The sequence below is a fragment of the Trichosurus vulpecula genome, chromosome 5 (assembly GCF_011100635.1).
Source record: "Trichosurus vulpecula isolate mTriVul1 chromosome 5, mTriVul1.pri, whole genome shotgun sequence".
NCBI lineage: Eukaryota > Metazoa > Chordata > Mammalia > Diprotodontia > Phalangeridae > Trichosurus > Trichosurus vulpecula.
In genome coordinates, this window is record NC_050577.1 from 177,134,808 (window position 1) to 177,148,526 (window position 13,719).

General features: G+C 39.4%; 2 protein-coding genes across 4 annotated transcripts in view; one reads left to right on the forward strand and one right to left on the reverse strand.

Moving 5' to 3' along the window:
- FGFR1OP2 (FGFR1 oncogene partner 2) overlaps nt 1–12,645 on the reverse strand; it is a 38,848-nt gene extending 26,203 nt beyond the window's left edge. The window contains exon 1 of one of the 3 annotated variants that reach the window (XM_036758963.1): nt 12,186–12,645. The gene's annotated coding sequence lies outside the window, so the exon portion shown is untranslated. Of the gene's footprint in view, nt 1–9,437; nt 9,468–12,185 lie in introns of those variants that run through there. The other 2 variants (XM_036758961.1, XM_036758962.1) reach the window with 2 other exon arrangements.
- The window catches only part of INTS13 (integrator complex subunit 13), a 31,261-nt gene continuing 30,119 nt past the window's right edge, over nt 12,578–13,719 (forward strand). The window contains exon 1 of the mRNA XM_036758960.1: nt 12,578–13,235. The gene's annotated coding sequence lies outside the window, so the exon portion shown is untranslated. The remainder of the gene's footprint in view (nt 13,236–13,719) is intronic.

Here is a 13,719-nt window from a genome sequence, read left to right on the forward strand (position 1 = left end):
AGCATCTACCTAAAACCATCAGCAAGCATTATATGTAATGGGGATAAGTTAGATCCATTCCCAATATGATCAGGGGTGAAACAAAGATCTCCATTATCATCCCTATTATTCAATTTGATATTAGAAATGTTAGCTCTAGCAATAAGAAAAGAAAAAGAAATTGAAGGAATTAGAATAGGCAAAGAAGAAACTAAGTTGTCACTCTTTGCAGATGATATGATGATTTACTTAGAGAATCCTAGAGAATCAAGTAAAAAACTACTTGAAGTAATAAAAAACTATAGCAAAGTTGCAGGGTATAAAATAAACCCATATAAATCCTCGGCATTCCTATCTATTACTAACAAAGCCCAACATCAAGAAATAGAAGGGAAATTCCATTTAAAGTTATCATAGACACTATGAAAAACTTGGGAGTCTACCTTCCAAGACAAACCCAGGGCCTATATGAATACAATTACGAAACACTTTTCACACAAATAAAGTCAGATCTAAACAAATGGAAAAACATCAGTTGCTTGTGGTTAGGCCAAACTAATAGAATAAAAATGACAATCTTACCTAAATTAATCTACTTATTCACTGCCATATCAATGGAACTACCAAAAATTATTTTACAGAGCTGGTTAAAATAATAACAAAATTCATCTGGAAGAATAAAAGGTCCAGAATATCAAGGGAATTAATGAAAAGAAATGCTAGGGAAGGTTGCCTAGCCATACCAGATATTAAACTGTACTATAATGCAGCAGTCCTTAAAACTACCTGGTACTGGCTAAGAAACAGTGGTGGATCAGTGGAATAGATTAGGTGCACAAGTTGCAGTAGTTAACGACTATGGCAATCTAATCTTTGATAAACCCAAAAAATCCAGCTTCCAGGATAAGAACTCACTATTTCACAAAAACCACTGGGAAAATTGGAAAATGGTATGGCAGAAACTGGGCATAGTATCTTACACCGTATACCAAAATAAAGTCAAAATGAGTACGTGATTTAGCAATAAAGGCTGATACTATAAGCAATTTGGGACAGCAAGGAATAATTTACCTGTCAGATTTATGGAAAAGGGAAGAATTCATGACCCAACAAGAGATAGAGAGCATTATGAAATGCAAAATGGATAATTTTGATTATGTTAAATTTAAAAGTTTTTGTATAAACAAAGCCAATGCAACAATGATTAAGTGGCAAGAAGAAAATTGGGAGAAAATCTTTACAACTAGTGTCTCTGATAAAGGCCTCATATCTAAAATATACAGGGAACTGAGCCAAATTTATAGGAATACAAGTCATTACCCAATCGAGAAATGGTCAAAGGATATGAACAGGCAGTTTTTAGAGGAAGAAACTAAAGATATCTATAGGCATATGAAAAAATGCTCTAAATCACTATTGATCAGAGAATGCAAATCAAAACAACTCTTAGGTACCATATCTCCCCTGTCAGATTGACTAAAATGATAAAACAGGAAAATGATAAAAGCTGGAGAGGATGTGAGAAAACTGGAACATTGTTATATTGGTGGTGGAGTTGTGAACAGATCCAGCTATTCTAGAGAGCAATTTGGAACTATGCTCAAAGTGCTATAAAAATGTGCATAGCCTTTGGCCCAGCAATACCACTTCTAGGGCTGTATCCTAAAGAGATCACACAAGGGGGAAAGGGATCCATATGTACAAAAATATTCATAGCAGTTCTTTTTGTGGTAGCAAAGAATTGGAAATCCATGGGATGCCCATCAATTGGGGAATGGCTGAACAAGTCATGGTATATGAATGTAATGGAATATTATTGTGGTATAAGAAATGGGGAAGATACGGACTTCATAAGAACCTGGAAAGAACTACATGATATGATGCTGAGTGAGAGGAGCAGAACCAGAAGAACATTGTATACAACCACAGACACATTGATTCCATGATGAGTAACTTTGATAGACTTGGCTCTTCTCAGCAACACAAGGTTCAAGAGCTATCTACATCCAGATAAAGAACTATGGAGTACGAACGAGGATCTCTCTTTTTTTTTTCCTATATATATATTTTTTGGTTTTTTTCTTCTTTCTCATGATTCACTCCATTGATCACGGTTCTTCTTTATGACCTGACTATTGTGTAAATATGTTTAATGCAAAGGTATATGTAGAACATATATCAGATTCCATGACGTCTTGGGGAGGAGAGGGAAGGGAAGAAAATTTGGAACTCAAAAACCTGTGGAACTGAGTGTTGTAAACTAAAAATAAAAAAGTTAAATTAAAAAAAAAGAAATGAAGCATGAGTTAAAAAAATAATTTGAAAATGCTTTGTAAATAATTTGAGAACATTAGAGGAAAAAGTTAGAAAAGAAATCAAAAGACATTTTTTTTCTTTCTATGGAAGAAAAGATTGGAAGGGGAATAAATAGTTTGACAAAAAAATAATAAAAACTTTACCCAAGCAACATACTCCCTGAAAATAGAATGGACAAAATAGAAGCTAATGACTCCATGAGACAAAAATGCAAAGTCAAGAGACTGAAAACAAATCAAGGAGAACTAATTTAAGAATCACTGGACTTCCTGAAAGTCATATTAATTAGAACCAGGGGGCAAAGTAGAAACGAACTTACACAAACATTTTAGTAAAAATCCAGAGCTTCCAGGTCAGTGGAAAAATGCTGTAAGCAGCTAGAAAGAACGAATTCAAGTGCTGAAGAGTCACATACATTTTGCCAGCCACCACTTTATATACTTTGCCTTCTAGAATATCATATTCTAAGCTCTCCAGTCCATTATAGTGGATAATGTTCAAAGCTGCAAAGAAACCAAGAATGAGATCTGTGAAAATGCCACTGAATTAACAGTTGAAGGCAGCTAGATGGGACAATATCCTGGATAAAAGTGCTGGGCTGGGAGTCAGAAAAATCTGAGTTCAAATTTGGCCTCAAACACTTACTAGCTAGATTAGATCCTATTCTGTTTCAGTTTCACATGAATGAAGTTCAGTTTAACTGTGCACTACATGTGTGTATGCATATATATATACACACACATGTTTATATATACACATGTGTATGTATACACACACTGTACTACACAACTGAATATATATACACATATATGTATACATATACATGTAGAAACTCTGAAGAGTAAGCAGAGGAGTCAAGAAAAACAAAAAACTAAAAATGAATGATCAAAAAAGTCTGAACAAGATAAATGGATTCCATTTTAATATGTGGAGATATGTATGTCCCTTATGAACTGTCATCATTAGGGGGTCATAAAGACAGAAGGCTCATGAGTGGTTCTATTATATCTTGATGATCTTATAAGAAGAAGAGAAAGAGAAAGGAAGGCAGAGGAAGTACAGGGAAAATTATCTCACATGATTGGGGTGCCTAAGTAGACGTCTATACAAACAAGATGGAAGTGTTGAATGAAGGAGGCAGCTGACACCTGAACTTCACTCATCTGAAAAGATCACAGGAGATACACATATGCACAGGTGGGTACAGAAGTAGATGTCCCTCAACAGAGAAAACAGGAAGGTAAAGGGAGACAGGGGAATTAGAGAGATAATAGATTAAGGGATGGATTAGTTTCTAAGCAAAACAAAATTTTAACTAAGGATGCACAGACATATGTAGAGCTTCCCCCCTCCCTTTTTTTTTTGAGATGGTGAAGAACTGGAAACTGTGGGAGTGCCTATAAACTGATGCATGGCTAAACAAATTATGTTATAGAAATATGACAGAATTTTTCATTTCTGTCATATTAGAATACTATTGTTCTATGAGAAATGATGAAGAGGATGGTTTAAGAGAAACCTGGGAACTCTTGTATAACCTGATGTAAAGTGAGCAGAACTAGGAGAACAATTTGTACAAAGACCCTGATATCATAAAGACAAACAACTCTGACAGACTGAACTCAGAACAAAGCAATGATGAAATACACTACCCACCTCCTGATGGAGAGGTGAAGGCTTTACAGTACAGAATGAGGTAATTTTTTTGGACATGGACAATGTAGAAATTTATTTTGATTGAATATATATGTTTGTCAAAGGAGTTTTGTTTTTTCTTTCTTTCTCACTAGGAGGTAGGTGGGGACAAATCAATTGCCCTCAGGGCCGTCCACAGAGACCTACTCCAGTTCCTGTAATCCAAGAGTAGGATTCTCAATTCTTCCTTTCAGAACCAAATACCTAGAAAGGCTGCTTCTATTTCCTCACTTCCCACTACCCATTTCTTAAAACCATCAATGTGATTTCTAATGACACTAATTTACTGAAACTACTCTTTCCAAGAGGCAAAGGGAAGAGAACAAGCATTTTATTAAGTGGCTAGCGTGTAATATGCACTATACTAAATGTTTTATAAATACTATCTCATTTGATCCTCACGACAACCCCATAAGGTGCTATTATTATCCTCACTTTTTACTTGTGTAAACTGAGGAAGACAGATGTTAAATATTTGCCCAGGTCAGACAGCTAGCAAGTATCTAAGGTTGGATTTGAACTCCAGTCTTTCTGATTCCAAGCCCAGACTTGTCTCCCTAGTTGCTTCCAAGGTTGCCAGTAACTTCAACAGCTAAATCCAATGACATTTTCTCAGACCTCATTCTTCTTGGCTTCTTTGAAGCTTTGGACATTATTCTTCCTGCTTTGTTTTAGTTCATCTCCATATCTTACTCATTTCCTTCTCGATGTCCTTTGCTGAATCAATAAATACGGGCATCCATAAGGCTGTATCGTAAGCACTTCTCTGTAAACATTCTCTATTATCTTGTTATCTCCGGTGAGTTCAATTATCTAAATGCTGATGACTCTCAAATTTATATATCCAGGCCTAAACACTATTTTGAACTTGAGTTGCACATTACTAACTGCAGAACTGCTCTCCCTGCATGTTCCATAAGCATCTCAAATTCAACATATCCAAAATGGAAGATCTGATTTTCCTCCAAACTTTGCTATTTCTGTTGAGGCCACCATCAGCCTCAGCCACCCACCTTCTCCATGCCCCAGATTCATTCTGCCTCCACAAGGTCTCTCCCCACTCGTTCTCTTCTATCTGTTCAGAGGTACCCACTACCCTGAATCAGACTCTTACAATTCCTTGTCTGGGCTACTGCAGTAGCTTCCTAATTGATCCTCCCTTCTTCCACTTTTTCTTCAGTCTAATATGTCCTATGTATAGCTATGAAAACAATCTTCCTAAGGCACAGGTCTACCCATACCTTTCTGATTAAATTTTCAGTGATTCCCTTACCCTTTCAGAAGAAACTACAAACTCCTCAAATTATTATTTAAAGTTCTTGACAATCTTGAGGTACAAATCTTGGCATACCTTTTTATTAAATATATTTCTTATCACACCCTTTCATTCCAAAAACCCTGGTCTTCTGGCTGTTTTCTCAACATAGCATTCCATATCTCATCTCTGTCTTTACACAATCTCTCAAGAATGAGATGTACTCTACTAACCTGTGCCTTTTAGAATTTTTAGTTTACTTCCATTCTCATCAAGTGCTACTTCCTTCTTGAAGTATTTCTAGAATTCATCTCCCTCCCTCCAATTATTTGTGCTCTTTTTCCCACTCAAATTACCTTTTATTTACTTAACTGTGTAAATGTTGTAATCTCATCCCGTGGTCCCCATCCCCACCTCCCACTTAAGCCTCAGAAGACAGAGAGGGTTTTTTGGGTATTCCCTGAAGCACAATGCCTTGCATATAAAGTACTCAATAAATATTTGAGAAAAACTAGTTGTACAGATAAATCTAAGGAAAGACAACATAAATGCTAAAAATTGTATTATAAATGCTGACAAGGGCCGAAGACTAGAGAAATACAATAATGAGGCTAGCTAGAATAGTCAGGAAGTCTTCACTGATAGCTCCAAAGTCAGGAAGACCTGCCTTGGACACAAACAAAGCCTGGCACAACATGTGCAAATCACGTAACATCTCAGTCTTCCAAGCAGCTCCCTAAATTGCAGAACAGTTGTTGATCTGCATTAGTAGAGGAATTTTCTTAATGAGCATTCCCTATAACAATATATTGATAGGTCTGGTTAAAAGTATACTGTTGTGGACTGGGCTCAACTACTCAGGCACTCTGGTAGTTTAGGTATTATATTACTTTAGGTATTTATATATTAGTTTAGGTATTATATATTACAAGAAATGAGACACTACTAGCTCATATAACACTAACAAAAAAAGATTTATTTACCTATAGCAGGGGAAGGATATTCAACAAAGGAATGGAGATCCCCTTGCTTCTGAGGTGCCCATAGTGATCTACCAACCAAACATCAGAGAGAGGTTGGAATTCCTACAGCTTTTTGTACTCAGGTGACTAGGGAGTGACTCCACTGGCCAGTCTTTAGTTCTCTGAGGCAATTAAGTCTTGAGGATGGTTTTAATAATTTTTAACGAAAAGAGGTAGACCAGCCCACATGGTAGGGGCCTCTGGTAGATGCTGCTCCTACCACATATGTAAAGCACTTTGCAAACTTGAAAGCACTTCATGCATATTATTATTTTTATGAAGGGCAGGTATATTATGAAAGAAAAATCAACAATATAAAAAATACTAGGAGTAATACAGTTCCGCTATATTGTAAAGAATGACAAATGAAGTGATATAAAATTGTGTTTTAATTGGACACTTACTTGCAAATTCAAATGTGATCTGACTGCTGCAAATGTTCTCCCCCTAAATAGGATCTTTGCATTTATTTCATTGGTCAGGTGGACACTATTTTTACCTCTCTTATTATATCTTCCCTATATTACAATTGTGTTATTTTCCAATCTAGACTCTAAACTCAAGGACTGGGAATATGGTTTATTTACTCTGGTAGTCCATAAGGAACCTAGCAGTACTGTGCACATAGTAGCAATTCAATAGATATTTCTTCAATGAATGGATTTTGGATAGAAAGATTTACTGTTAGCTCACATTAATGAACCAATAGTCATCATTAACACACTTCTGTGGCCAATATTATGCCGAGTGGTGCGTGTAATAAAATGTATTTGATAAAAAATAATATGCAAACACTGAAAGGAACTGTGGATTATAAGGAATATAACAATAATTCTTAAAAATCACAATACACTATGATTTCTAAAAATGACTTGAGATGGGCAGTTTTAGAAAATTAAAGGAAAATATTTCAAGTCAAATGCTTAACTACTTGGAGACCTCTGAGAACAACCTATTTGTCTAACTTTAATAGGGTCCTCAGTACACCCTGTCAAAATTCAAACCCCAAGAATAAAACTAGTGAATTTCAGTCATGTCTGACTCTTTATGAAGCCATTTGGGGTTTTCTTGGCAAAGATACTGGAATGGTTTGCCATTTTCTTCACAGCTCATATAAGGAAACTGAGGCAAACAGGGTTAAATTACCCAACCAGGGTCACACAGCTATTATTATCTTGGGGCCAGATTTGAACTCAGGGAGATGAGTCTTCTTGACTCCAAGGCTAGGTACTCTATCCACTCTGCTACCTACCTGCCTGTATTTTCTAAATAGGGGTTTACTAATTCAGTCCTTTAACCACCACCTTAGATTGGGCTAGCTCTGCCCAGGAGAAAGGAAAAGCAAAGTAAAATTTTCAAGACCTTTCCCTAAGATATTTGCCCAAAGTTGTTGTTGTTTTTTTTTTTTTTTAGTAAAGATCAAAAACAAAACTCCATACTAATATCTAACCTGTATACAGTAGCTTTAAGGTTGGCAAAGAGTTTTATGAACATTATCTCATTTGATGAGCCATATTTTTAAGGCAGCCAAAGAAAACAAGAGATATAGTAGGGAGTTGAACAAAAGGAAAACGGGATGTTAAATTTAATATTGTCCTAAAATAAATTATATAACAGAAGTTCATAGTTTTGTATATGATTTTTTAAATTTATTTCTATACTGAAATGTTTGCTGATTGAATAAAAGAGAATTTCAATAAAAAAGGAAAACTCAGTAGTTTTTCAAGCTAATATCTATATGTCTAATAAGAATATAATCCACTTAAATTTGTTGGCAATTATTTTAAATATCATTCTCTTGCCAGTCTCATGAGTTCCCCCTTCAAAGTCTGTAACTAAAATGTCACAATCAAAACCCTGAAAAAAATTTTGGCCAACTGCTCTTCTTTGAAGTTTATATAATAAGTGCTAACACAGAAATGAGGGAATTTATCGTACCATACTACATGATAATAAAATTTTCAAACCCATCTATTTAGGGAAGAGAACTAGAGTAACTAATAACTTTATTTGAGCGATTTAATGCTCCAAAAAAAAAATGGTTAGAGAGATACAAAAACCAATACCACTTGTATATTCATTTCCTGTAAACGAAACCACAAAACAAGTACGGTATGTATGTTGTTTTTTATTGGACCAGACATATTATTTCATTAATATAAGTTACTTCTTCCACCAAGCAAATCAGCAACTAGCCTTAAATGTATAATCTTACAGAGTTGCCTGGGCACTGAGAAGTTAAGTGACTTAAAAGAAGTCATAGTAACTAGTATGTATCAGAAGCAGGGCTTGAACCCAAACCTCTTAGACTCCAAGACTGGTGCCTCGTTTCACCTTCATACTGCTTCTTTTTAAAAAATAAAATAAATTTTCCTTGTTTAGAACTAAACAATAAAATACTATTTCATAACAAACCATGGTGGGGGGGAAGGGGGAAATTCTGAAGGGCTCAAGCCTTTACTTGTCCCCCAATTTAGAATAGTTTGTAAGATAATTATCTCAATTTATCTTAAACAGCTAATTAGTTGTGATCCAGCTTTAGACCTCTCCCTCATGAGTATGAACTACAAATTTTTTAAAAAGAGAAAGTTGTTTTTGCCTTAGCCACATTGCCTCTCATCTACCTTATAGCCTAATGCTATAACACGCACAATGACACTTTTGGCAGAGGCTTCAGTACATTCTGTTTCTGATAAAAGAGAACATAACACCCACCCTCAATAGTAGTTGCCAGCTGCTTAGTTTTCTTATTTGATTACGAAAAATTTAAAGAGAAATCCAGTCACTTTTTTCTTTATTCAATCCACTGTCCATCAGAGTGAATATTGTGAATATTGATGAATATTGATGAATATTGATCTAAGTTTAGAAGTAACATATTATTGACTACTTAGTCTGATTTAAAACTTCAGTATGGTTATTAAAAAGTTCTCTAGAAACATTAGAAATCATAAATTTCTTGAGAATGGTGCCCTTCTTATTTATCTTTTCATCTCCCTCAAAATCTAGAACGGTGACTGGCAAATGGCAGGCACTTAATAAATGTTTGTTCAATGAACTTAAACACTGAACTTCCCCTGTGCACAAAGGCCCAGGAAAGAGAAAGCTAATGGATGCTTTTGCACTGTATGCTTGCTGGGGAAGGGAGGAGAAATGTCAGAATAATTTACCATCATCATCTGATTATCTGCAGGAGGAATATAGTTCTGTGTCTACGATGTGTGAACTGATCCTATGATCTTTCTGGGACTTCCTCATCTGTAAAATTAAAGGTTTGTATTACAACATCTCTAGGGTTCTTTCTTGTCCTAGATCCTATTTAACTCTAAGAGGTCCCTGTCCCCAACCCTCTTTCATCTATATGTGATTCTTGTTCCTCTCTCTTAAAGATTCTGATGGAAAATGCCACACACATTACAGTAAAATGCCCTATAGCTTAATACTAGGACTTTATGTGGTGGTATAGTGGAAAAGGGTTGGAGCCTAAAGTCAAAAGACCTATGATTCAAATTCTAGCTACTTACTGGCTGTGTGATTGTGCAAGGGACTTAACTGCTCAGATACTGTTTTCTCATTTAAAAATGAGAAAACACTTCACAAGGTTGTTGCAACTAAAGTGATTAAACTGCTACATAAATGTGAATAGTTACCACATAGGATCTTAGAAACCATATAGTCTAGCCTCTCATTTTACATATGAGGAAACTAGGTCTGGAGAGGTTAAGTTACCTGCTCAAAGTCATACAGATAGTAAGGGACAAAGTATGAGTTTGAATTTGGCTTTTAAAGCTCTCCATAGCTTGGCTTCTTCCAATCTTTCCAGTATAAAACTTACTCCCCCCAGGTACTGTCTGATCCAATGATATCAGCCTTTATGATGCTCCTAACACAGGAAACTCCCTCTCTCCCACTCTTGAGTATGGCTGTTCCCAGTGCTAAGTATGCTCTCCCTCCTCATCTCAACTGCCTAGCTTCTTTCAAGTCTCAGCTAAAATCCCTCCTTCCGCAAAAAAGCCTTACCTAGTCCTCTTTAGTTGCTGTGCCTTCCCTCTGAGATTAGCACCAATTTATTCTGTATATATTGTTTGTACACTGTCTTTCCCACTAGACTCTAGCTCAGGAGTAGGGGGAACCTGTGGCTGTCTAGGTACTCGGGTGCTGCCTTTTGATTGAGTCTAACTTATTCTGTGAAGTTTGGAATCAGTCAAAAGGCTGCACTTGAGGACTTAGAGGGTGACCTCGAGGCTGTAGGTTCCCCACTCCTGCTCTAGCTCCTTGAAAGTAGGGGCTGTTTTTTGCCCTTCTTTGTACTACAAGCACTCCAAACTGGAGGCACTTAATAACTGCTTGACTTGACTGACCCTAGATCTTCAGACTCTCAATCCAGTCTTCTTTACAATTAAATTAAATTAAATTCAACAAATACTTATTATGTGCTTATCTCAAGTCTCTCCCCACTCCAATTCATCCTCCATTCAGTCATTAAAGTGGTTTTCCTAAAACATAGATCTGGTCAAGTCACTGTCTTACTCAATAAACACCAGTGCTTCCTATTGCCCCCAGGCAAATACAAAATGCTCTTTGATATTCACATACCTTTAAATCTAACTCCTTCCTACCTTTCCAGTCTTCTTCAAGACTTCTACAAGACACTCCAATCTCTAGACTCCTGGCATTCTCACTGGCTGTCAGTCATTCTTGGAATGGTTTTCTTCCTTTGATCCAACTACTGATTTCCCTGGCTTCCTTTAAGTGTCAATTAAAATCCCACCCTGTACGAGAAGCCTTCTTTAACCCCTTTTAATTCCAAATTCTAAATCCCTAATTGTTCCACCTCCTTTTTTAGGGAGGAGGGAATTTTTCTTCTAATAATTTTTCTTCTAATAACTTCCTATTTATCATGTATATGGATTGCTTTGTATATATGTGCTTGCATGCTATCTCTCCCATTAGATTGTAAGCTCCTTGAGGGCTGTCTTTAGACCCTTTTTGTATCCCCAGCGCTTAACACATACGATAAATGTTTACTGACTTGCTGTGTGCCAGGCGCTGCGCTGATTCACAGAGAAAAGCAAAGTCAACCAGTGACAATATTTATCTTGTATCAAAAGTTGATGAGTTAGCAAGCCATTTATAAAGTGTCTACTATGTGCCAGGCACAGTGCTACTGATTCACAGGGAAGAAAAGCTGACCAGCAACATCTCTTGAATCAAAGTGGACCAGTGAGCAATCCACTTATGAAGCACCCTACTATGTGCTAGGTATTGAAGAAAACGGAAGTTGACCAGAGACAGTATTTATCTTGCATCAGTCAAGTCAGCATGCCATTTATGAAGCTCCTCTGATGGGCTAGGTACTGTGCTAGTGATGCACTGGAAAGAAAGTGGACCAGGGACAATATTTATCTTGCATCAGTCACCAAGCCACTTACGACGCGCCTACTACGAGCCAGGCAAGGCACAGTGCTGAGGGCTGGATCACGCTTACTTTGGGGCATTCTGGCGTCAAATACCTTAATTTTGTGTGTGCTTACTTTAATAATGACCGGGTAGCTCGGCCAACGTTGATTACACCTTTTTCTTTTTTTTCCGTATCTTTCATCAGCTGCGCACATGCCTCTCCCGCGGGTGGCCTGGGGAAGAGTGGCAACCGCTGACCCGCGGAGGGCTTGGACTGAGAGCGCGAGGGAGGACACCCGGGCCTCTCTTCTCCCCTGCCTTCCCCTGGGCCCATGAGCGGCTTGCAGCTGGCCCCGGCCCCGGAGAAGAGAGAAGGGAAGGCCCGGGAGGAGCAATGAGGCGCCGACTAGTCTTCCCCCCACCCCAAGCAGGCGAAGGGCCGCCCCCGCCCGCCCGGAAACAGCCAGGTTTCTGACTCGCTGTCTTCCCCCTCTCCCTTCCCCGGGGCCGGTACTTACTCTCGTCTCCTCCTCTGCCGCAGCCGCCGCCGCCGCCGCCTCCGCCTCCCGGTCGGGATGTGGGCGGGCTCTGCCGGCGGGGCGCCGGCTGCCCCCGGAGGGCCGGGCTCCACTTCTCCCTGCGGGGCCGCAGCGCCGGGCTAGGTCTCCTCAGCAGGTGACGGCAAGGCCGGGCACAGACAGCAGCTAGGGGAGGCGGCCGGATCCAACCCCCATCCCGGAGTGGGGGGCGGGCTACTCACTTTACCTCCCTAGCAAGAGGAGCAGGGGAGCGGGGCGGGATTAGAGGTGCGAGAGCACCTCGAGCCTCGCGAGACTTCTTTACCCGTGCCCCTTTTCCCCTTTTGGGTCGCGGCGCGGAGATTTGACCGGTGACACTCTTGGACTACTCCCGCGAGAGGCACAGAACGTCTCCCCCCTCCTCTCTCTTCTCTCCACTTCCTCCCTCCCTCCCTCTCTCTCTCTTCTCGGGCTCTCGGTGAGTCTCGCGAGCGTTGCCAGTGGAACCAAAGCAGGGAGGAGAGAGAACAGGCGAGGGGGGGCCCCTCTGCGCTCTGGGGGCTGGATGCGTTTTAGCCGGTGCTGCGGTTCGTGCTGCAAGGCTAGCAAGGGTGCCCCGACGGCCCAGACCGTCCACTCCAAGGGGTGACTAGGGGTCTCAATCGGGGAGAAAGCCCTTAGAGGCCGAGACTTTTTTTTTCCTCCCTGTCTCCGCCCCCTTTCGGTGTTTCGTGGCCTGGGCTTCCTGACCACTGAGGGGGAGGGGAACTCGACGGGAGCCGGAGGGGCGGGGCTAAAGGGAGCCTAACGTGGGGGGCGGTAATTAGGCGAGCTGCGCACGCGCACCGCGCGAATGTGTTTGTGTTTTTGCGTGCGTGTCTATGTCTGTATGAAACTGGAAAGGGACCGGGGTGCAAGAAGATGAATACGATGCTCTCCTCTCGGTGGTAGCAGACAGTCTTGGCCGTCTGCTGACCCTCAGCAGCCTATTCCAGAGAGGCTGTGGCTCCTAGCCTTTGGCTCGTTTCCACAGCAGGACCAGGCATAAAAGTAAGCGAATCTCTCCCCTGAAGTTTGTATCCTATCCACCCACTTCGCGGTTTCCCCCGCTTCTGCTTTTCCTGGAGATTTTAGATCTGGTTCATTCCGTAAAAGAGCCTCCTTGCAGATATGTTCTATATGAAACCAAAATATTTGAAAGCAGGAAATGAAAATAGCTTCTGGAAACAAATTCTATCAAGTAAAAAGGTTCTTTTTGAAGAACACTTAATTTTCTTTGCCATATGCTTTTCTAATGTAGTCTTTAATCAGTTTTTTTTTTAGTGAGGAAAAATTGCCCACGATCAGAAAGTCAAAACAAAGCAGGTGGCCTATTTTTATAGTAGTCCCCAGCAAGTAGGTTTTTAAAGATTAGATTATATCTGTGTAGATTTGGCTTTGGAAAGTCACTAGATAGTTGACTTATAGTTTTTAGAAGTTGATTAATGTACTTTGGTCTCTTCAAGACCTTATATTGTCACCTCACACCTACTTT